Source organism: Carassius gibelio, chromosome B16, assembly GCF_023724105.1.
Source record: "Carassius gibelio isolate Cgi1373 ecotype wild population from Czech Republic chromosome B16, carGib1.2-hapl.c, whole genome shotgun sequence".
Taxonomy (NCBI): domain Eukaryota; kingdom Metazoa; phylum Chordata; class Actinopteri; order Cypriniformes; family Cyprinidae; genus Carassius; species Carassius gibelio.
Window position 1 is genome coordinate 26,926,826 of NC_068411.1, and position 22,080 is coordinate 26,948,905.

At 35.4% G+C, this 22,080-nt stretch overlaps 1 long non-coding RNA gene across 1 annotated transcript; it reads right to left on the minus strand.

Annotated features, from left to right (window-relative positions):
* Positions 1-439: 439 nt before the first annotated feature.
* On the minus strand, positions 440-22,056 carry LOC127975249 (uncharacterized). The gene is made up of 8 exons (XR_008157456.1): positions 21,704-22,056; positions 18,897-20,581; positions 17,621-17,830; positions 17,292-17,445; positions 10,975-11,059; positions 5,626-5,651; positions 5,467-5,533; positions 440-1,872 (listed from the first exon to the last, which is right to left on the minus strand). It is a non-coding gene; the product is annotated as an uncharacterized LOC127975249 (long non-coding RNA).
* Between the last annotated feature and the right edge of the window lie 24 nt (positions 22,057-22,080).

Consider the following 22,080-nt stretch of genomic DNA (forward strand, 5'->3'; position numbering starts at 1 on the left):
TATAATGAATCGAGTCGAGTAAAAATGCTAACAATGGCACATTTTTGCTTTACACATTTCAAAATCACTGTAAACTAGGTGTGTGTGTGTGTGTGTGTGTGTGTGTGTGTGTGTGTGTGTGTGTGTGTGTGCAGCTAAATATATCCACGTCTGCCTCCAGCACATTTAAATATGATTTACTGCCGTCTGAACTTCAGCATCAGCATCGACGGCAGCTCTTGAAGTCGCAAGGCTGATTTTCTGCTGTATGATGCCACACCAACTGGCATTATGGGACTGGCTGCTATCCAGAGGAGGTGACTGTGACTGTGTGTGTGTGTGTGTGTGTGTGGGCGCTGTTAGACAGCTGGAGGAGTGGACGAGCATCAAGGCCATGCATTCATGTCCATCTGCTTGAAAAGAGATGGAAGGTCTAGTGTTGATGATGAAATTAATAAAGGCCAAAAGATACAGGGAATAAAATTGCTATGACGCACAGAGTAAAAAATGTGTTGTCAGGTAACCTAAAAAGGAGGCGGCATATAAATCGACTGGTTTTATTGAAGTCAAATATATTAGTAAGATTTTTATGACAGGATCAAACAGATTGCACCAAAGAGAGTCATTTATATTATCAAATTAGACTATTAAAGAATATTTTTACAATACTACAGTACTTTACACTACTAAAGAAATGTTAATATCAATAGAATCTTTCCATTCCACAAAAGGCTCCTTATACTGCAGTATAACATGCACTTTAGATTTTTAAAATGTTAGATTTTAGACTAAAATAATAATAATAATAAATAATAATAATAATAATAATAATAATAATAATAAACATTTTCTTGGTGTGAAGAACATTTTAATAATATAAAGAATATTTTTTATTGTTAAGAACCATTTTGTAAAATAGAAAGCTTCCATAGATTTGAGAAAAAAGGTTTGAGAAAAATAATTTTATTTAAATTCCTACTTTGCAATAACATTTTCATGTTTCCATCATGTCTGGTAAAATATTATATATAATATTTTAATGTTTACATTTTACCTGCTCTTTCTACTCAGAATGTCTTAAGCAAAACATTTCCTTGAGAATATTGTTTGAATTAATCATAATAGATTTTTCTGTATTTTTTTTAAAAGATCTTTTCCATCACTGAAATGTTATTTAAAAAAAAAAAAAAAATTGTTTTTTTAAGAATGTGAATTCCACGAAAAAAAAAAAAAGAATTCCCAAAGAACCTTTCGGTGAGCAGTTTTTCTTTTTTTATTATTTAAAAAATCTAAAGAACCTTTTTCCTCTATAAAGAACCTTTTATTCAGTGGAAAGTATGTTAAAGGTTCTTCATGGAACAATCAATGCCACTGAAGAACTTTTATTTTTAGGAGTGTTAATTCACTTTTTATTCTGCAGGATAATTTCTCTTAGATTCTCATAAAAAAGCATTTTGCCCAGACTAAAAACTGCAAGCTGCCAATTATGATATTTTGATCCGCAACATGTGTGTCCTGTGTCGCTCATGTCGATAGTGTGAGATTATTTTATCATTAGTGCTGGTGTGTGTGGCGTTCTATAGAGACGCAGTGTGAATCTGAGTATAGCTCCAGCATTATCAGTGTGCCATGTTCCCGCTGGTCATGGCAGTGTGCCCCCTCCAGCATCCGCAGCGTGCCAACAGATGTCTGTGAGCGTGCCCGCTTCTCCACCCCGCTTGCCAACCCTCTGCCCAGCAACACACTTCCACACTTCTGCTCCACACCTTCTTCTCTCTGCTTATTTTCTTCCCTTCTTCCTCTGTTTCTTTGTTTTCTCTGCACTCGTCCTCTCCTCTTTTCGATCCCTCCATTTTGAAGCTCGTCTTCGGTTTGTGTTTTGCTGTCTAGGAGCTGAAAACAAGTAAAACACACAGAGATGGAGGTTAACAATTATTTGACACTCTGTGAGAGAGGACTGAGTAAATAAAACAAATTGTTAGAATAATTATAAGAAATTTGTTCATTTTATTCATTGACGTTGTGAGGAAAGACCAAAAAATGGGGAGGGGGGGTGATTTATTGTGAGTGTTTTGCATATGCTAATGCAACCCCTTTTCTAAAAGGAGATTATTTTTTTATTTCTATTCCTTGATGATTTCTCTTATCCTTTCCCCTCCTCCTAAATATTGATTTTATTTATATTATCACTGTTTAAGATAATCATAGACTCCACTCTCAGATTTTCACTGAAACTTAAAAAATCAATCGATAATACATTGAATATTTTACTGATTCTTCAAGAATTATTAATTTTATTTCTTAACAATTCCTTCATAATTTCATGATTTAAAAAAATATCTCTTACATATGCACTTAAACGATTAAGAGAATTATAGGGAAATGATCAAGATAAAACAATAAACAATAATAATTTTCAATAAAAAAAAATCATAAAAGTTATTCTAGGCGAAATTCTATATTAATTATAAAAGAAACTGTTCCTCTAGTCAGTATTTACTCTACTTTTAAGAATTAACTCAAATATAACATTAAACATAGTTTGTTCCCGTTGTCATAACTATAAAATTATATTAAAAGAAAATAGAAAATATGTTATTTAACACTAAGCATTGAATATGCACAGACAGACAATGCTGATCAACTATTACATGTAATCCATCTTTTATTATTATTATTATTCAAAGCAGTGAAAATGACACAAAATGCAAATTGGATTAGTTTTAATCGAATAACCTCTTCACACATACTATAAAAAGTAAAAAAGTAAAAACACGCTATCGTTACAATAATGAGTTATTTATACCTGCGCTGACCCATATAAAGACTTTTGTTGCTGTCAGGTTGATTCAGTCATATTAAATAACATTTCTGATTTTGACTGGTTATGGTTATAGATGAAGTGTATCATTTTAGGTTACCTGACAAAACATTTTTTACAGTGCAGGCTCAAAGAAATGACAGCAAGAGCTGTGAAATAATGCAACATTTAAACCCTGGACAGCTTTTGAAACAGCATATAGACACATTAAGAGAGAACCAGATCTTCTACAGCTACGTAACTCACAGTTTTCAAGGACAACAACAATTGCTCTGCACTTTTAATTCATATCTAATCAGCACTTCTCATAAGACTTCGTTTTGCTGATGATCAAGTAAATGTGTGAATTGCATGGACTAAATAGTTACTTTTTAAGAAGTCAATTCTAAATGCAATTCTAAATGCATCCTTACCATTAGAGAGAATCATTTTTAATGAATTACCAGCAGATCACTGGTGTTTTAGAGCTTTTTAACACACTATAGTCCAAATCATTTTTATTGTATCTTACAACCAAATGATCAACATCTTTATTTTCATCCAAATCCTATTATTATGTCCTGCCTTGAGTATAATATCCTCCCGAGGAGATTTATTTGCATTCTTCCCTTCCGTTTAGGTTTGCGAGGATAATATTCAGTGGATATCAGTCACAAACAGCATATGAACTGGCTGTTCGCTTTGACAGAATAACTGCATTGAAATACAGCTGCACACAATTTCTGCAATACCTTCATTAAAGGCTGCCAAGGGAGGAAAATACACAGAATATCCAGTTGATTAATCTATAATTATTAGATTACAAACGGCCGGGCACAGTCCACAACAGTTGCGGTTAATTACATGCTTGCAGGGAGCACTTGCGCCCATGACAGATGCAACAATAACCGCATAATATCACATTTCTGAGCAGAGCTGCCAGTTAATCAGAGACCCTTATTCTAATGCGCCTAATATAATTGTCCGATCCATGCCGTTTCATCTAAAACATCTGAACTAGAACGTTTGGATTTGGTGCTAGGGTTGTTTTGCGGCGTGATGGTTTTGGTCAGTACAGTCGCAGAAGCAGCAGAGCGACAAGAAAGAGAAGAAAAACAAATCTGTGTGTGTTTATTCACAGAGAGGTTGGGTGTAGACAGCTCTGAGAAGTGCATCTACATCTGCCAGCCTCCATGCAAATAGCGCCGCCATCCTTAATAGTGAAACCTTCGATGAAAAACAGATAAAAATATTAAATATTCAGGCATCCCTTTCACCCAGTATCAAAAGGCTCCAGATGTGCCGGGCTGGAGTTGTTATCGGGCGGCCAAACGACAGGCATTGAAAGACATTCCTCTGAATTTCAGATCATATAAAAGTGTTTTATACGATGCAAATGAATGGTAATTTTTTTGACTATAGAGGAGAAGCGGTGGGGGGGGGGAGATGCCAATAAACCCTATCATTTGGGACTAAAAGTCCACAAACGGGTGACACTTTGGATTCGCCTTGCCTGTCTTCCCGCGTTAGATGCCCGAGATTGGCGCGAAATTAATCCATTTAACAATCTGTGGCTTAAAATTTAAGGATTTCCAGTTTTTTGGAATATCAATAAGTTCCAATTGAAGAGAGAATTCTTTTGCAATTCAGGCATGTGCGGGCGATAACGGAGGAGTTGGCATGGAAGGCAGGCAGAGATGGATTAATTATGCAGGGAACATGGAAATTCTGCTTATCAACGCTTAGCAAAGGAGCCCAGCTCACATAATCAGAAAAACCAGGATGAAAAAATATAACAATGCGGTGGCACCTTCCAGCTCATCGTCTTACAAGTTAGATTCTTCCTGTAATTAAAAACTAACACACAATTATATTCATATCTCATAGGCAGACTATGAGTGGTTATGTGTTAAATATCAGCAAGGGGTATAAGGGCTGAGGTGGGGATATATATATATAAAAACATCGTCTTACATGGGGATGGAGGTCTCTTGGGACGGACGGAACTACTTAGCTGGGAAAACTTCAATTATCACTTAAAAGCCAGGAAAGACAAAGCTAGCGGAGCTCAGAGACGCCCTCTTATTTACCGCAGGCAAGCGGGGAGGGAATATATGCTCTGCTGCATTCAGTTTTCACTTATCACAGGAAACTTTGAAGGGAGCGTCAATGGATAGTTGCACAAATCCCAACAGAGCATGTGTGATTCTGCCACGCGGACCTTTGGCGGTGTTTTCGCTAAAGCGATATGGCGAATAATGCTGAATGATGGGTCATTTCCACTTTTGAGTTTAGAAAACTGGGATTTTGCAGAAACGTTTTGCAAAGCTTTTTGTTCCTGATACGTTTGGTGTTGCAAGAAACAGGAATAAGGTGGCAAAGCTTAATCCAACACAGACCCTGATTTCTGCTGTGTTTCTTTCGTTCTGTTACCTCTGTTTCCAGTTTTGCTGTCCTATCAGAACCGCAGTTTGAGCTGGAATGACTATTATGACTACAAATGCAAGGATCATGGAAGTTTCAATACTTCACTCACTGTCCATTCACCAGCAAACACCAGTAGCTTTCAAAAGAGACTTTTACATTTTAGCAAATCGACTGAATTAAATGGTGGAACAAAGCATGCTTTGTGAGTTCCTTTGACCCAATAGTTCAAACAAATTCTGAAAGTCTGAAATTTCATTCACCTGGCATGCAAGAACTGATGAAGTTTGGTTGTGGTTTCTTCTCCATGTCTTTCTTCTCTGCACAACACTGTGAAAGAGTGGACAAAACAGACATGCTGTAAAGCTGAAAGACATGCATTTAAAGGAATTTAAAGGACAGTTCTTTCAGTAGTTACTCACCCTCATCCACCCATGCTGTTAGGTTTCTGTGAAACACAAAACATTTTTTTAAGATAAAAGAAATCATATTCAACATCAGCCACATGACATTGTCGAGACATTTTTTATTGTCATTAGTATGAAATTTTAGCATAATTGAAATATATATATATAAAAATGAATTTATATTATTCATAAATGAGACTATATGTATCTATATGTGTCTGTTGATTTAGTTTTTAATTTATTTGATTTATTTTTTTACAACAAAAGCACCGCAACACATGCCTTTTCCCCATTGATATGTTAATTTAAAAGACATTTTAGCAAAGGGGGTCATACTTTTTTTGTTGTTGTAAGGAACAACCCTGACCATTTTCAACTGTCTTGTGTGTTCAGACTACTTTCCAAAACCCTAATTTCAGTTTATCTTCAGTGTTTCTTTATCTGAGTTCATCTGCATTCATCTAACTGGTGTTTACTCTCGTTTAGCAACACTATTCAGTCACCGGCTGCAAATCTCAGTTTTTTTTGACTGCATTGAATTCTCTCGCCTGCTAAGATGTGCCTCTTCCACCTTCCTGAAACACCTCACGTCTGCCCCTTTTGACACAGGCCAGCGGATGAATGAAACCAGGGTTAGGCGAGACCAAATCTCCTCGGTTCATTTGCAAGATTCCAGCAGCTTTGAGGGATGCACCGCACCTGTTGCCGAAGCCTCGATTCCGTTTTTTGATCAGGACGCTCTCTGACAAAGAGCAGAAGTGGAGGCAGGATAGAAAAGAGAGAGTGGATGAGATCCTTATCGAAAAACTCTCCACTGGACAATGAATTTTTCTCCACCATTCAAATGTATCGGCGAATGCTTGAGCGGTTCATTTCAGCCGATCCTGTGGGGCGACAATAGACCGGAGAAATGAGTGATGCTATCTCTCTCCTGATGTCATTTCCCTGATCCGCCTCATCCTCTGGCCCTGTGTACCTCCATTAATTAGAAAGCAGAGGGATTTCCACTCATCAGCTCATGGCTTTCTGTTTGTCTACTATCTGAAGACCTCTTTCTGCTGCTCAGGAAAGTCAGAAATCAAGTGTCTGTTTTGACCCTACGGCATAGGCTTCAGGGTGGAAATGGCATTTAGCAATTTAAAAATATTCATCAGAGTCTGATAAAATGAGAAAATAAATGAAGTGATGAAGCTTTGCTTGGTTCCCCTTGACTGGAAGTTTGATGGTTCACTTAAGAGCGTGTACAATGCCTCCTTTCAGTCTCACAATTATTAATAATAGGTTGTTTCTGATTAGCTTTGTGCATAATGTACCAAAAAAACAAAATTAAACATTTTTCAAAATCTTTCAGTTCTGTATAGTTTGAGTGGATCTTTCAATTCTGGACAGACGGATAGATATGGAAAGTGAAAGTGACATTCAGCCAAGTATGGTGGCCCATACAATACTCAGAATTCGTGCTCTACATTTAACCCATTCCAAAGTACACACACACAGCAGTGAACACACACCCAGAGCAGTGGGCATCATTTATGCTGCGGCTCCCAGGGAGCAGTTGGGGTGCCCAGTCGTGGTATTGCCAGCCCGAGATTCAAACCCACAACCCTAGGGTTAGGAGTCAAACTCTCCAACCACTAGATAGATAGATAGAAAGATTTTTCCATTTATTTCTGTCCTTCGTAAGCAACAGAAGATACTTGTACTGTATGTTTCCCAGAACACAAATTAAGTACAATTAACCTTGATCTTCAAATTCCAAAAGTTTTCACCCCCCCAGCTCTTAATGCATCTTGTTTCCTTCTGAAGCATCAGTGAATGTTTGAACCTTTTTTAATAGTTGTGTTTGAGTACCTCAATTTTCATCAATGTAAAAAAAAAAAAATGGATCTCAAAATCATACAGTCACTGCTAGAAAGGGTTCAAATATGCTGGAATACTGAAGAATCTGCAGGACCTTAGAGATTTTTCTGAAGAACAGTTCTCAGTTTAACTGTTCAGAACAAACAAGGGACTCGTGCACAACCATCACAAAACAGAAAGACAGTCGAGGATCATCAGGTAACAGCACACAGTATTAAGAACTAAGTTTTCCAAAACTTTTGAATGGGGTTATTTTTACAATTTCAGCATTTTTTTTTGTCTTGCAATATGCAAACATCTTTTATGCAAAATATCTTACTCAGGACAGTACTAAATAAAAAATAACATGCATTTAGTATGATCTCTCTTTTTTTTTTTTTTATTATTCACATTTCATGTTCCTAAACTTCCGCATGCCACTATATAGACAGACAGACAGACAGACAGACAGACAGACAGACAGACAGATAGATAGATAGATAGATAGATAGATAGATAGATAGATAGATAGATAGATAGATAGATAGATAGATAGATAGATAGATAGATAGATACATAAAATTCAATCAATATAAAATGGTGAAAAAATACATATTTATATATGGGTAATATATTTTTACTCTGTATAATTAAAACATATATAGAAATATGTTTAAATATGGAAATATATACTAATAAAAATAAACAATTTACAACTGTTGAGTCTTATTAAAAATTGCTTGAGTATAAAACCATTAGCTTAGCTTAAAATATTCAATAAACATTTTACCAAACATTTGTTTAGAAACATGCTAATGCCAAACTCTGTTGAAAGCAGCATCATGCCAGTGATTTTTGCACCCCACACATTTTCTTAAAAAAATAAAATAACATAAAACTCCCAAATATTTAACTAAACACAAAATATATATAAAGGAAAGGGAAAAGACTGTTCCTTCTGCAAAGCCACCGGAGGGTGGAAGAGGCAAAAGTGTCATCAATTTTTCATTCTAAGCGGCAGAGCTAAAACGACCAAATTTTCCTGTTGTCTCTGTGTCTGTGAGGACGCTCAGGGGCAAAGCCCTGCAATTAGCAGATATGTGGGTGGGCATCTCCGACTGCATCGAAGCACGTTAACACAATGACTGTAGATGAGTTTAGAGCGAGTCTGAGTCTTAGACGTGTCAGTCTCCTGTCTGCAATATGAAGACGTTAACGCTGATTAGTCTCTCTAATTAAAGCATGCTCCCCTGACACCACAGATACATGAACTTAAGGCTTGCATGCAGTCGTGTGGGGGTGTGTTTGTATGAAAGATGTCGAACTGCAGCCCTATATTAAGATGACACATACTGTTTGTGTGGTGGAGCTAAAACTCTATTCATAGTTTGCGTGTAAAAGTAACGGCCAAACATCTTTGTCTAAAGTTTTGCACCTAAAATCCCTAATAAAAATAGACACTTAAAAGTATCCCCCAAAGAACATTTTAGTGAACATATATCAAAAGAACCATTTTTTCTTAGTGTGAAGATCATTTTACTAATCTAAAGCTGACTTTTTTCACTATAAAGAACCTTTTGTTCAGTGGAAAAGACCCATGGTTCAGAGTATGTGAGCGGAGCGTGGAGTGGAGCAGTGTGTTTTTTACTGGAGCGAGGAGCGTCGTGGTTTTCACTCGCTCCAAGAGCGCTCCACCACTGCTCCATCACGAGTGCAATTCATGCAAACAGCCCATAATATAACTGCAAATAAACTGCTAGCTTGTTCAATAAGGATTCCTCAAATCAGAAAGAATGAGAAGGCTATGATGATGGCTACAGTATATGGACATGAGCGGTAAGTTATATTTCTCAAGGATGTTTGATCCTTCTAGATACTGAATATTTTCAGCTAAAAGCATGATTTAAATAAGTACAACAAAACTTATTCACACGCAATCACTTTTTTCAAAAATGTTTATCTTACAGTGCTAATTTATCTGTATCCGAGCAGAAATCTGTAAGAAATGCATCGATCCGTAGGTCAAATAACTGACGAAAACATCACAATCTAAATATGCACCGCAAAAAGCAGCAATTACACATTTTCACGCTGACATATGTTATTTGTCATGTGGTAGGAAAAAAGTTTGCACACTAGTGTTCATAAGCCACTTTGAAACTCTCCTATTATTTTATTTATTTTTAAAAATAGGTTATGAACAAAAGTTAAACTGTGGTATTTCAAACATACTGAAATGCTTTTGACATGGAGCGAAAGCAAAGCAGTGTTTCTGATATCAGTGAGCGTGAAGTGGAGTGGGAAAAGATGAACCCGGAGCGGAGCTGGAGCGGAGTGATTATTAAATGCTGGCAGCGCAGAGGGGAAATTGTTGACGCTCCACTCTGACCACATAATCTGTCATGGATGTTAATGTAAAGCAAAAAACTTTTAATTATAAACAAATCTATCATTATTATTATTTTTTTTATTATTTAAAATGAGTCATCGTCCATCCAAACGTCAAAAAAAGTCAACTCGTCTGAATCAGGTGAGAAATATTCACAGATAAAGCACTGTTTACAAGCAAATACTATCTTAAACAGTTCCAACCAAATATATCGCTGGATTTTGATATGAGAGAACAACTGGAGAAAGCATAGGCAGGTTAAAGTTCAAATGATTCTTACGAACACACAGCTTTTCACTTCACAGGGTGTGGATTATTGTGATGTTTTTATCAGCTGTTTGGACTCTCATTCTGATGGCACCCATTCGCTGCAGAGGGTCCATTAGTGAGCAAGTGATATAAGGCTACATTTCTCCAAATCTTTACCAATGTAAAAAACTCATCTACATCTGAGGGTGAGTACATTTACATTTCGAGGTGAAACACTCCTTTAACGTTTATCAATAACCTATATTTTGGTATGTTGGACCACTTTTATGGTGCTTTGTGTTCTTTGGAAGCTTGAACACTTGATTAACCATTAACAGCAATTGAAAAGAGAGTCTTCTCTGCCTAAGAAAGACAGTCATACGGGTTTAAAATGACTTGAGGATGAGTAAAATAATCCCAGAATTTATATTTTGGGGGGAACTATCCCTTTAACCCCAGACGCATGTTATAATAGAAGATGAATCTGATTGCGTGGCCTCCTCGTCTTCCCCCCTCCCACACAGGTACATGACTGAGCAGAAAAGGAGACGCTTCATCTGTGCGATTAGCTCTGGCAGGCCGGCCGCTGGACATGGACTTCTGGACAGACTTAGTTCTGGGTATTGAGATCCACTCACAGATGACAGATGAAATCTGTCTCCTCCGGCTGGACATGTAGCTGCAGGTGATACATGATCACAGATAAAAGGACATGAGGTGGATGTGGGGGATAGAGACCACGGGGCCGCTGATCTCTGCTGTGCTGATGTCACTGCCACAGGTGGCTCACTAACCCCGCCCCTAACCTCCAAACCAATCACAGGCTTACAACCTATCCGGGCAGCCTCACTGAGCACGCATTGTGTGTGTGTGTGTGTGAGACTCACAGAAGTTTTATCTCATCCCCATCTGTGTGGTCTCAGGCACGATGATTTTGGAAGCCAGCCACGTTAACCTTCATGCCATCCAGAACTAGAGGAAAAAAGACAAAGGGAATAGGTGAATGGATGTCATTTATAAACACTGTGTTCATTCTAGTCCTAGTTTAAAGTTGGGTACAATGAGGCTGTTAGATCCACCATAAAAAAAATTAATAAAAAGTTAATGCAAAGAAAATGAGTAAAACTGTATTTTAAGGAACATTAAAATCTAACATCTTAACACTTAAACTCTCGTTTTGTAAATCTATTACTAAATAAAAATAAAATATTTTTAAAAAGTAAAAAAGTATTACACTGATGAGAATCGGATGAAAATTGTAACTGATATATAAAAAATATATATAAAAAATACCTGGACATTATTATTTCATAACTTGTTTACATTTTTTGTGTGTGTTTACCAACTTTATTTCACTAAATAGACCATTAATCTACTCTCTTGATCTCTCTCTCTTTCATATTCTTAATTTATTATTCTGTAATTCATTATTACCATTTAATTATTATAAAATGGGTACATAAAAGTTAATTAAATTATTATTCATGTTATTATTATTATTATTATTATTATTATTATTATTATTATAGCCCTACACATTTATTACTATTATGATTATTTTTATTTTGAGCCTGACTGATTTTCTTTTGGTTTTTATTTCACTAAATAAATATATTGTATATTGTAATATATATATATATATATATATATATATATATATATATATATATATATTTGTCTGCGGAAAGAGGAGTTCTTTATATTTGGTGAATAGGTGAAAATCACAATAATATATTTTTATACAGACAATGAATCCTATTTTAAGGAAGATTAATGCTATATAATACTGCAACTTATTATACACATGCATTATAAGAAATATATAGCTTTAAATACATTTTAGTGTTTGTTTTGGGGTGAGCTATGATCTGAACATTCACCCCCCTCCACTGTCTGTATGTGACACTTACTGAACTCATTTTAACCCTATGATCTATTTCCCTTTACATTAACTTTATGTTATATTCATTTAAGGCCACTGTTCTATCAACTTCAAAAACCAAAACATGTTACTATGGTATGTTTTTAATACTCAAGGTTTGTTCCATTAAGTAAATTCTGCATTTTCCCCAGTGTTTCTCTCTCTATAAGATGATCAGCCCTGGAGGCCTGTAGTAGTGTAATATAGAGAGCTCCGACTCACTGCTCTCATTTATCTTATCACGGCAGGACACCTGTGGAAAGAGTGAACACTCAACAATTATGTGTTTCTGCCGAAGAACTAAAACACTGAGAACACTCACAGGAAACCCACGCAGAAACGAATGGACTCACTGGAGTTAGTGAAAGAGGAACCCTGAAGGTTTGGTTTTGGCAATCTGAAAAGAGGATCAATGTCTGAGAATTTCAGAGACTATAAAAAGCAAGTTTGATAAAAACACATAGTAGGACAAATTCATGATAGTTTAGACAAGATAGTAGTCTCCGCTGTTAACTCTGCCAGACTTTATGAATATAATGAAAACTTTTGCTATGTGAGACTTTAATTAGAATACAGAGATTTAATTTTGGTCACATTAAAGTTAATTCTGTATTAATCTTTAGGGTAAAAAAAAAATCTATAACTCAGTATTTAGATATTCCTGAGATATTAAATATGGGATTTTTTTTTCTCCCTCACAAAGGTCAAAATCCCAAGCTAATGCTCTAATCACAGGTCCTTTATTCAAATGTTCTGGTGTCTGGTATTGCTTAATTAATTTCCATAATGAAACATTTAATCAGCTTCAGAATCCTAGGCAATGATACAGAGATTTCCTAAGTTCTCTGTCAGGAATGAAGCATGTTTTAACTAAAAAAAGAGAGAAGAAAAAAGAGAGCGCGAGAAATCCAAGACTTAACCCAGACTCCAAAGCCATCAGTCTAGCAACACCAGACGCTTTAATTACCTTCACCTTGATAGTGTGCTTAATTGCTATTGCACTTTTGTTATGTTTTTTTTTTTCCTTTTTTTTCTGGCCTTTAGATTATAGTGCACCTCACCTTTAATGAATTAAAAAAATAAAGTGAAATGCCTTGGAGGTGTTTAATATGTAGTTCTATTGCTAAATTAATACAGCCTTCAGTAAACTCATTTTTTCACATAAAGACTAAAAAACAATGGTAAATGAACGGTCAATTTAGTGAAATAAAGTGATTATAATAGTAATAATAATACTGATAATATTAGCATATCAGCAGTATAAAAAACTCAACCCACTTAAAGAAGTAAACAACTCAACTTTCTGGATATCCACAATATCTGCATTTGGCCTTTAGTCAGAATGAGAATGTTCTCATTGCTTTGGCAAGTGGTCCAAGTGTGAAACGAGAACTTATTTTGAATGATAAATTTTAACTTAAAAGTCTGTTTTCTTGAGTATTTTGTGTTTGTTTTGGTAGGAGTAAGTAACACCTGTGTGGAGTCACGCTAATGGCCTTTTTAACGCTCTGCTCAAACCCATTTAAGCACCAATCCTTTCACGACTTCCTTCATTTCTGATGTAATTTCCTCCCTGTAATTACTCTTTTCGTTCCCCTGTTTATCAGACAATGTACCTGCAATGGAAATATAAGACCTTGACTAGCCTTTCGCAGGACAAAAACAAAATTTAATTTGATGTGTTTGGCTGTCGAACATCATTGTTGAAGGGATGCAATTAAGACAATATTATCTGTTTTTATTTTAGTGTTGGAACTGGGACATGTGGAACCTTTATGATAAGCAGTGAAATAAAACTGGCTGCTATCTGTAACGGTGACTTCAGTGGCTTCCAGCGCAATTAACGGTGCATTGGCCGTGTGGAGATTGCTGGACTGCCCCGTTAACGCAGGATGCAGATGTGATTGTCGGCAAGCCAGGTAAGGAAGCAGCCGTTTCCTAAACACCACGATCCCTGTGTAAAACCACAGACCCCCGGGGTATTAGATACTCCGCTTACATGTTTCCCAGTGTCGGTCCTTCAACAGCTTTTCGTCCAATCCACTCCCCCAATTTTTTTTTTATTATATTGGAATTCTTATACTTTGTATTGTATAAAATGACTGTATTCATGTATTATGGTATTTAACAATGTTATAACTGCTGTTAAAATGTTAAAATAAAAGCAAATTGATAAAAAAAAAACGGGTTGTTAGTGTAAAATTAGTTTTTTTTTAAGACATTTTAAAGAATGTTGTCCTTAACAAGCAAAACAGACAAACTAAATAAATTAATATAGATTCATATGGTACATAAAAAAAATAAAAGTAAAAAACAAAAAATGTCTCGGGGACATTGTGTACATTTTGGAACAGGGACATGTTGAACCCTTCAAGAATAAATAGTATATCAAATAAATAAATAAATAAATAAAAGCCTACTTCTCTTCCCATAATTATTATTCACATAATATAGCATTCATATAGCAATACTCTGAGGTACTTCAAAAAATACCAAAAAATGCATTATAAATGTCCAAAAAGAAAATGATGGTACCTTTATACTATTTTGTGCCGTTCATGTTTCCTTTTTAATTGTTCTTGACAGAAAATTGTGTATAAAATTTGACAAATCTGTTAGCAGGGAAAACGCTAACAGCATTGCTGTCAGATCTTCTTTCAAAGTCAGCTGATAAAGGGAGCAGAAGGGCATTTCATTGACAAGTAGAGGATGATTTAGAAGAAAACTAGGTTGTGTTCGTCAGGACTGCATCCCAACAGCTGAATTCATTCTCATTAGAGCCATTCGGGAAGTTTCCACAAATCCCAGGTGGCCTCTTTTATTTGTCAGACTCCTGTGTAGTTAAGGTGTTGAGATGCAAATTTGTCTCCCATTAAAATCTGTATGCGTGAATAAAAGAGGTCTCCTACAAACTTCACACGGCTTCATGAAGCAACCCAGTCCATTGCTCATGGTTAACAGGAACTGCATGATTTTGCTGATGCATTTTTAGTGGAAAGGGAAAGTGACTGTGACTGACAAATTGTCTGTAGGACAAGAGGACAGCATTATTGCAAAGTTTATAGCGTTTTAAAACTCACCATGTGTGACAGTATCACTTTCCCAGATAACACTACACAAGTGCATAAATCTAGATCTAAAATAACCTTAAATGAATATTGCTTGATTGATTTACCCATGTTCTTCATTCTTTTATTGTTGTTGTTTTAAAAAAAAAAATGCAATTCCTGCTCCATTTACAAAAATGCGATTTGACTGAATACTGTACTAAACACTTTTCCACTCTACAGCATGACCAGTTCAACTCCTGAGAGTCAAACATTTCTTTTTAGTCAATCAGAATATATAGTGTGATCAGTAAGGTCCTATTTACAAGCAAATTACTCATATGAGTAGATTCTTTTTAGTGAATCAAAACAAATAGCGCCATCAGTAAGCTAATGACTCTTTTTTTTTTTTGTGAATCAAAACATATCGTATGATCAGTAAGGTCTGAATTACAATCAAAAATATATACCGCGCCCTTAAGTATAAGTTTCAAAAATGTTCATTTTTATTGAAAAATCACTTTAATAACACTTTTAAGCCCTTTCTGTTAAAAGCGATTCAAAACATCCAGAGCAATTAGTGAAATCTGAACTTCTTTGAACGCTGAATTTCTTGAACAAATGAATCTTTTGAATATGTTCTATTTAGTATGACAAAAACATACAGCACGACCAGTGAACCCTCTATGCCCAAGCAAGTGATTCTTTTCAGTGAATCAAAACTTAAATATTCATCAAATCATCAGCAAAAAACTTGGTTGTTTTAGTAACAAAAGAATCACTTAATTTCTTTACAGTTCTCATGCCTAGAGGTTTCTGTATTCTATACTGACCCTAGATGCCCAGAAAATACCAATTTCTTTTAAGGGATGTTTTAACATTTTGCCCATTAAGTTTAAGATGTGAATCAACTGAAGAACATTTTAGTTTTACATCAGATCTTATAAAAAAAATCCTCTGCCCCTTTTTGGGTTATGTACTATTTTGAGCAAGTCCAGCTTTTCTCAGACACAAGCTATACAGTATGTGACTGTCAAGCGTTGGATGTCCCAGCAAAGGGAAATTAATGGAGTTCAGGCGGCAGAATGAGTTCTTGTGTTTGGTAAGCGTCTGTAGGTGCCAGAGCGCAGGTGGACAGCTGTAGGGGACGGCTGCGTCTCTCACGCTTTACTGCACAGGACTCTCTCTTTCTCTCTCACACCACACACAGAACATACGCTGTACCTGCAGCTTTAACATTCATACGCAGCGCTCTGATTGATTGTGTTGACAGATTAAAGTGTGAATCTGTAACTCCAGATGTTTGGAAGCACTGATAATTGTGTTTCACTTCAGTATTTCAATGTGATTCTAATGCATCTGAATTAGGGGTGGGCAGCAATACTACATCATGCTATGAGTCCTTTTATCACAGGAGTGGTATGTATAAAAGTTTATATCAAGATTTATATATCAATCATATATACAATTTCATTTTGTATATCATAGATACAATTTAATCTAATTCAGTAGATTCTTTCATGTAAAGAAAAATACAAAAATAATGAGTTTATTATATACATTATATATTTAATATGATTTATTTATTATTTTATTTATTCTAATAAAATCCTATTTTAGGATTTTATATACTAAATAGTCCATTAATCTGAAATATACAATGATAAAACTGTGATACAGTTTTTTTTTTTTTTTTGGCTGAAAATTTGGCAACTGAAATACAATTGTCTGTATATTAAATAATTTGCAGAATTATATCATCATACTTATTAAATATTACATGTACTTCTAAATGAAAGTGAATCTTTTGGCTTTAATTTAATGTGTGCTATACACACACACACACACATACATACATAACAAAATGCAGCATTTATCTATTTTCCAAGTAATTCAACAAAAAATGCAGTATTTCTAAATAATCTTTTGAATTAAATATTAGTTTGCATTTCAAAATATTTTACAAAAAGTACTCTTTTAGTACTTCACATTATGTAACACTGCATATAAAAGTATAAAAACATTAAAAAAACTTATAGTTCTCATATTTGGGAATGAAGGAGAACCATTCAAAGCTGTTGGAAATACCTAATTCACAATCCATGGATGAAATCAAACCTCACCGTTTTTTGTTGAAATTTCTTGTTCACTCAAAAATACATAATGTTACGGATGCTAAGTGGACTGCAAACAATATATCATGTTGATTTAATATCTAAAAGACTGTGCACTTCACCTTCAGAATGTGTTGTACACAGTTTTCTCTGTTCATTCTTCCTGCTTGGACTGGATTGGGACAGCCGGGCAGATTAGACCGGCGAGCGACAGGCCTTGTTTCTTCACCAAACCACAATTAACAGGAATGGTTATTATCCTTGTCCTGGAGTTCCCTGCAATGCAAATCCCAGATAGAAAGGGTTGGAAAATTATGCGAAAACTTGGGAGGAGAAAGTGGCTCATGTCTGTTTGCCGAATTAATCGCTTTCTAAATGGCTCCGGGCCAGGCAAAAGTTAACATTTGCAGTTTCAAAGGTTTTCAGCGCTTGCAATGAGCCATGAAATTACTGCATGCTGGTGAAAATGGCAGCTGATGAAAAGCCCACGGAGCAGGTCCCACAGGCGGACAGGCGGCACGGAGTGGGAGGGGAACGCAATCGCCCTCGCCTGCCCGACAGCCACGTGGAGGAAGAGGAGGCAGCGAAGGTGCTGCTTCTGAGGAAGTGCTCTCTGCAAATGAGGCCACCTGCTCTTCATCACCCAACCGCATGGAAATACCTATCAGAACCAAACAGAGTAGATTTCTGGGTATAACTTCATAAAAATTGTGATTCATAATTGATAAAGACCTCAATGAGTATCTACCCCTGATGGAAACATATCTATTTTTAATGTAAAAATTATATTTTTATAATTGATTTTAAATAAATTCAATATTTTAAAAGAAATGTATTTCAATTTAATATTTTACATTTTAAATTCCATATTTATTATTTTACACATTTGTTTTATTATTATTTATAACTGTATCATTAAAAATTAAAACAATAGTTCACCCATACAATATATTCTTTTTTTTTTTTTTTTTTTTTTTTTTTTTTTAAGGCATTTTCATCATACCGGTGAAAAATATGGGGTGAGGTATTATTTTATCATACTATTATTATATTAATTTAAACGATTATTATCAAACAATTATATTAATTTAATAACATATAAATATATCTAAGTATAGGCTATATCTTCAGATAAAGGTCATTTTTGTCTGATGGTGGGGATCAATTATATTTCAGGGTGTCTGTGCCACTCTATCATAACTCTGCTAAAATGTAGCACCAGCATGTGCGCTCACTGGTGCCCCCTCCTTAATTTGGCGCCCTAGGCGACCGCCTAGCTTGCATGTGCCTAAATAAATAAAAATAACAAAAACAACAAGATAACCATAAAAGTATTAAATTATATACTACAAGTTATTTCAAGCCATATGGAAGCTTTGTGTTAAATTAAATCATTTTTTACCCATTATTTCTTTTATTATATCTACTGCAGCTTTCAAATCAAATATATTGGAAAAACTAAACGTCACTATGCTGCAAAGACATTTAGTCAGAAATGGCTTAAATTTAGCTTGTTCCTCACACAAACTATAGTATGGCTTTAGAAAATCAGAAATAAAGTGCATATGGACTAGTTTTATTACCAGTTAAAGTACTTTTTTTGTCTTTTTTGTCAAAATGGTGAGTAAATAATTATTCATTTCAATTTTTTTTACAATATTTATTTTAAAATGATATAGACACAAATACAAATACATACTTGTGTATATATGTATACACCTGATTACCAGATAAGATTCTTGCGGATTCTTGTTGTACACTTTTCTTTTCCTCTTTTTTCTTGACGCAGGTAATGACCCGTTCATGACCAATTTCCCTGTTGTAATCAACCTAGGCTTTTGTTCAGCACACACACATTCAGCAGGAGACGTCTGCAGGGAAAAAGGAGGTGCAGCTCCATGAAATACTGAAACACACCGTGCCAAAAGTGAAGTTCCTCTCCACTGAGGAGGTGCGCAGCTCTACACAGATTGCCTGTTTCCACGGGCGTAAATATTCAGATTGATTTCAAACATGTTGAAACCGACTCCGAGAGACGCTTGTTAAGCATTTTGTCTGGAAACGAAGCGTTTTATTAACAGGGCTGCTTTTATTTTCGAGTGACGGGATTGTCGACATCCCGAGGGTTGTTTTTTGGTTTTATTGTCAACATTCTGACTATGCATGCCAATTTATTTTTAGTGGCTTGTTAGTGTTTCTTTGTCTCCGTTTTAAGGTTTGAGAGAGCTGTGTGAGAGATGTATTCCTGCTTTCGCTGAAAAAAAAAACACAAAAAAAACAGCACGGTCGGATGTGCATAAAGTGATTCTTTTGAATTTAACCCAGAGGAATCTTTCCTCAGAGATTATATGTTCAAACACGTCTTTATCATGTTATCCTTCTCATGAATCCCGTCGCATTGGGCTAAAACTGGAATGGCATGGAGTTTTTGCTTATCTAAATTTTACTAGGATGCTTTTTAGTAAATAATTTCTCTAGAATATTTTTACATGAGCTTTATTTGATATCTCCTTCCTTCTGTGCTTTCCTAACACACCTCAGAGATTAACACACTCACCTCAAAGCTCAGTGTGTGTGTGTGTGTGTGTGTGTGTGTGTGATAGGCTACTTATATTTATGCTGGCAGTTCTGTTTGAGATGCACGTGTCACATGATGCCAAAACTGGATGTGGCATCTATATTTAAGTTGCCGCTTTATCAATCAGTAATGAGAATAAAGGCATTTTCTATGGTATTGAAAACTTTTCTTTAAAATGTCTTAACTGCATCATCCAGGTCTAAGAACCTGCTTTAAAAATAATGAAAAGGAAGAGTGTTAAAGCTGTCCAATAACTATAAAATGATTCACTAAATGACCCAAAATTGCTCAGTTTTTACTTTGAACTATGCATTTTAATCAACTAATTAACTACATTTCACCATGGCTGTGTTCATACATTAAATGTGAAATTAATTTGCAATTATGAGAGAATTGCAGGGGAATTTGCGCTGCTCCAGACATCGCCTAATGCAGCTAATAGAGTTTCAGAGTATGTTTATCTAGCCGTTGGAGTATCAGTGACATTTAAATATGTTATGCCTGGAACAGGAATCGCTAATATGTTATTGTTAAGTCAGATTGAACGTGTACAGGATGTGTTGGATATTTCTAAACGAGCACTTAATTAATTAAAGTATGCATTAGTGCTTAATGCAAGTTGTTAACTTTCTCTGCACCCTCATTAATGGGAGCCCTATGGGGATTGCAGAGCTACATTTCAGCATCCTGCAAAGCTGTGCCTGCTCACTTTCCCTCATACTCCTCCCTTTTCCTCCTTTTTTTCTCCTCACCTCTCATTTTCTGAGACCGACGGGTGACAAAGTAATTAATCACCTGCAGACAGGAAGCTCTTGAGAAGATGACTGATCAGATCTGAAAAGATTTAAGGGTGTTTCTTCAGTTTCATGTACCTTTTATATCTCTAACAGATTTAACCCCCTCACCCCCTTTATATAAAGGTTACACTGAAAAATTTTGTCTCTATTGTAACAATGTACAGTAACTACAAAATATACTTGTGGACACCACAAATGAAGTATAGTTATAATTTGTGTGTAATTATTATTATTTTTTTTAAATACAAATATTCTAAATAATTTTTACACAAATATCGAAAATGATTCTTTTTATTTAACTCTTTGTTCACATCATATTTTTAAACATTTATTAAAATGTTTTAATGGTTTGTTATAGTTAAGAGTGAAAGTCAGGGACAAGGGTAAAACAATAAAATAAATATGTATACATAAATATGTAAACATGTATACTGTACATGGACAGTAATGATGGATTCATGATTAAACATTTACATAGCACAGAAACTTTTTAGTATGCCTTCATTTATTATTGCTTCATTTCAAATCTCTTTTACGTTATAAAACATTTTGAATAAAAAAAACTTTGAAGATATGGAAATATTGAATAAAAAAATAGATACAATTTTGAAAAATATTAGTAATTGTGAGAAAGTTTAATATATGATCAAATAAAAAGGTTGCAGTTGTGAAGTACAAGGATATAATTATGAATTATAAAATCCAATGAATAGAAATATTATTAAATGATTAAATATGAAAAATCCATTAAAAAAAAAAACTACTGAAGAAAATCCAATAGAAAAAAAAATCTTACTAATACTATAATGATCTAAACAAAGAGTGAAATAAATTAATCAACAAATTTATGATTTATATATATTTGGTATACACAAACAACAATAATGTCATTAAATAAGTTTTTAGAAGTAGTGTTTGAAGTATTTGGTTACCAAGGAGACAATATATGATGCATGAAGAAAACACTATAAATATGACATGAGTAAATGATGACAATCGTCATTTTTGGATGGACTGATCCATAAAATGCTTTTGTACACATCTGCAACTTCCATCGGTTATCTGTTGAAATGAATAGAACCGAAACACATCTGAAGAGCTAAACTCCTTGTGAATGACAAAAGCTCTCAAATGTCACCATGTTCGTTCCCACACTCACCTCACTGACGTGAAGAGCGGAGAAATGCGCTGCGACGGCAGTCCCAACATGAGCTCAGTGCGCAGAGCAACAGCATGCTGAGCAGCCAAAGGGCAAACAACCCCCCATGCCACTCGAGCGCTTCCGCTCAGGCCTGTTCCCCGCGGAAGCCACCGGCTCTGCTACTGGCTCGTAATTACCATCGGCTCTCCAGAACACTCCGTGGCCTCTCCATCTGTCCTCTCAGCGACGGGCAGAGGAGCTCCAGTCACCTCGTGTAGCATTTAACAAATGGGAGGCTGCCACCCGACTCAGCTGAGGTTCAGGCACTACAAGGGGGCAATGTTCCCAGCCTGGGCCTATGACAGGTGCACCTGGAACCACGTAGAACCATCACA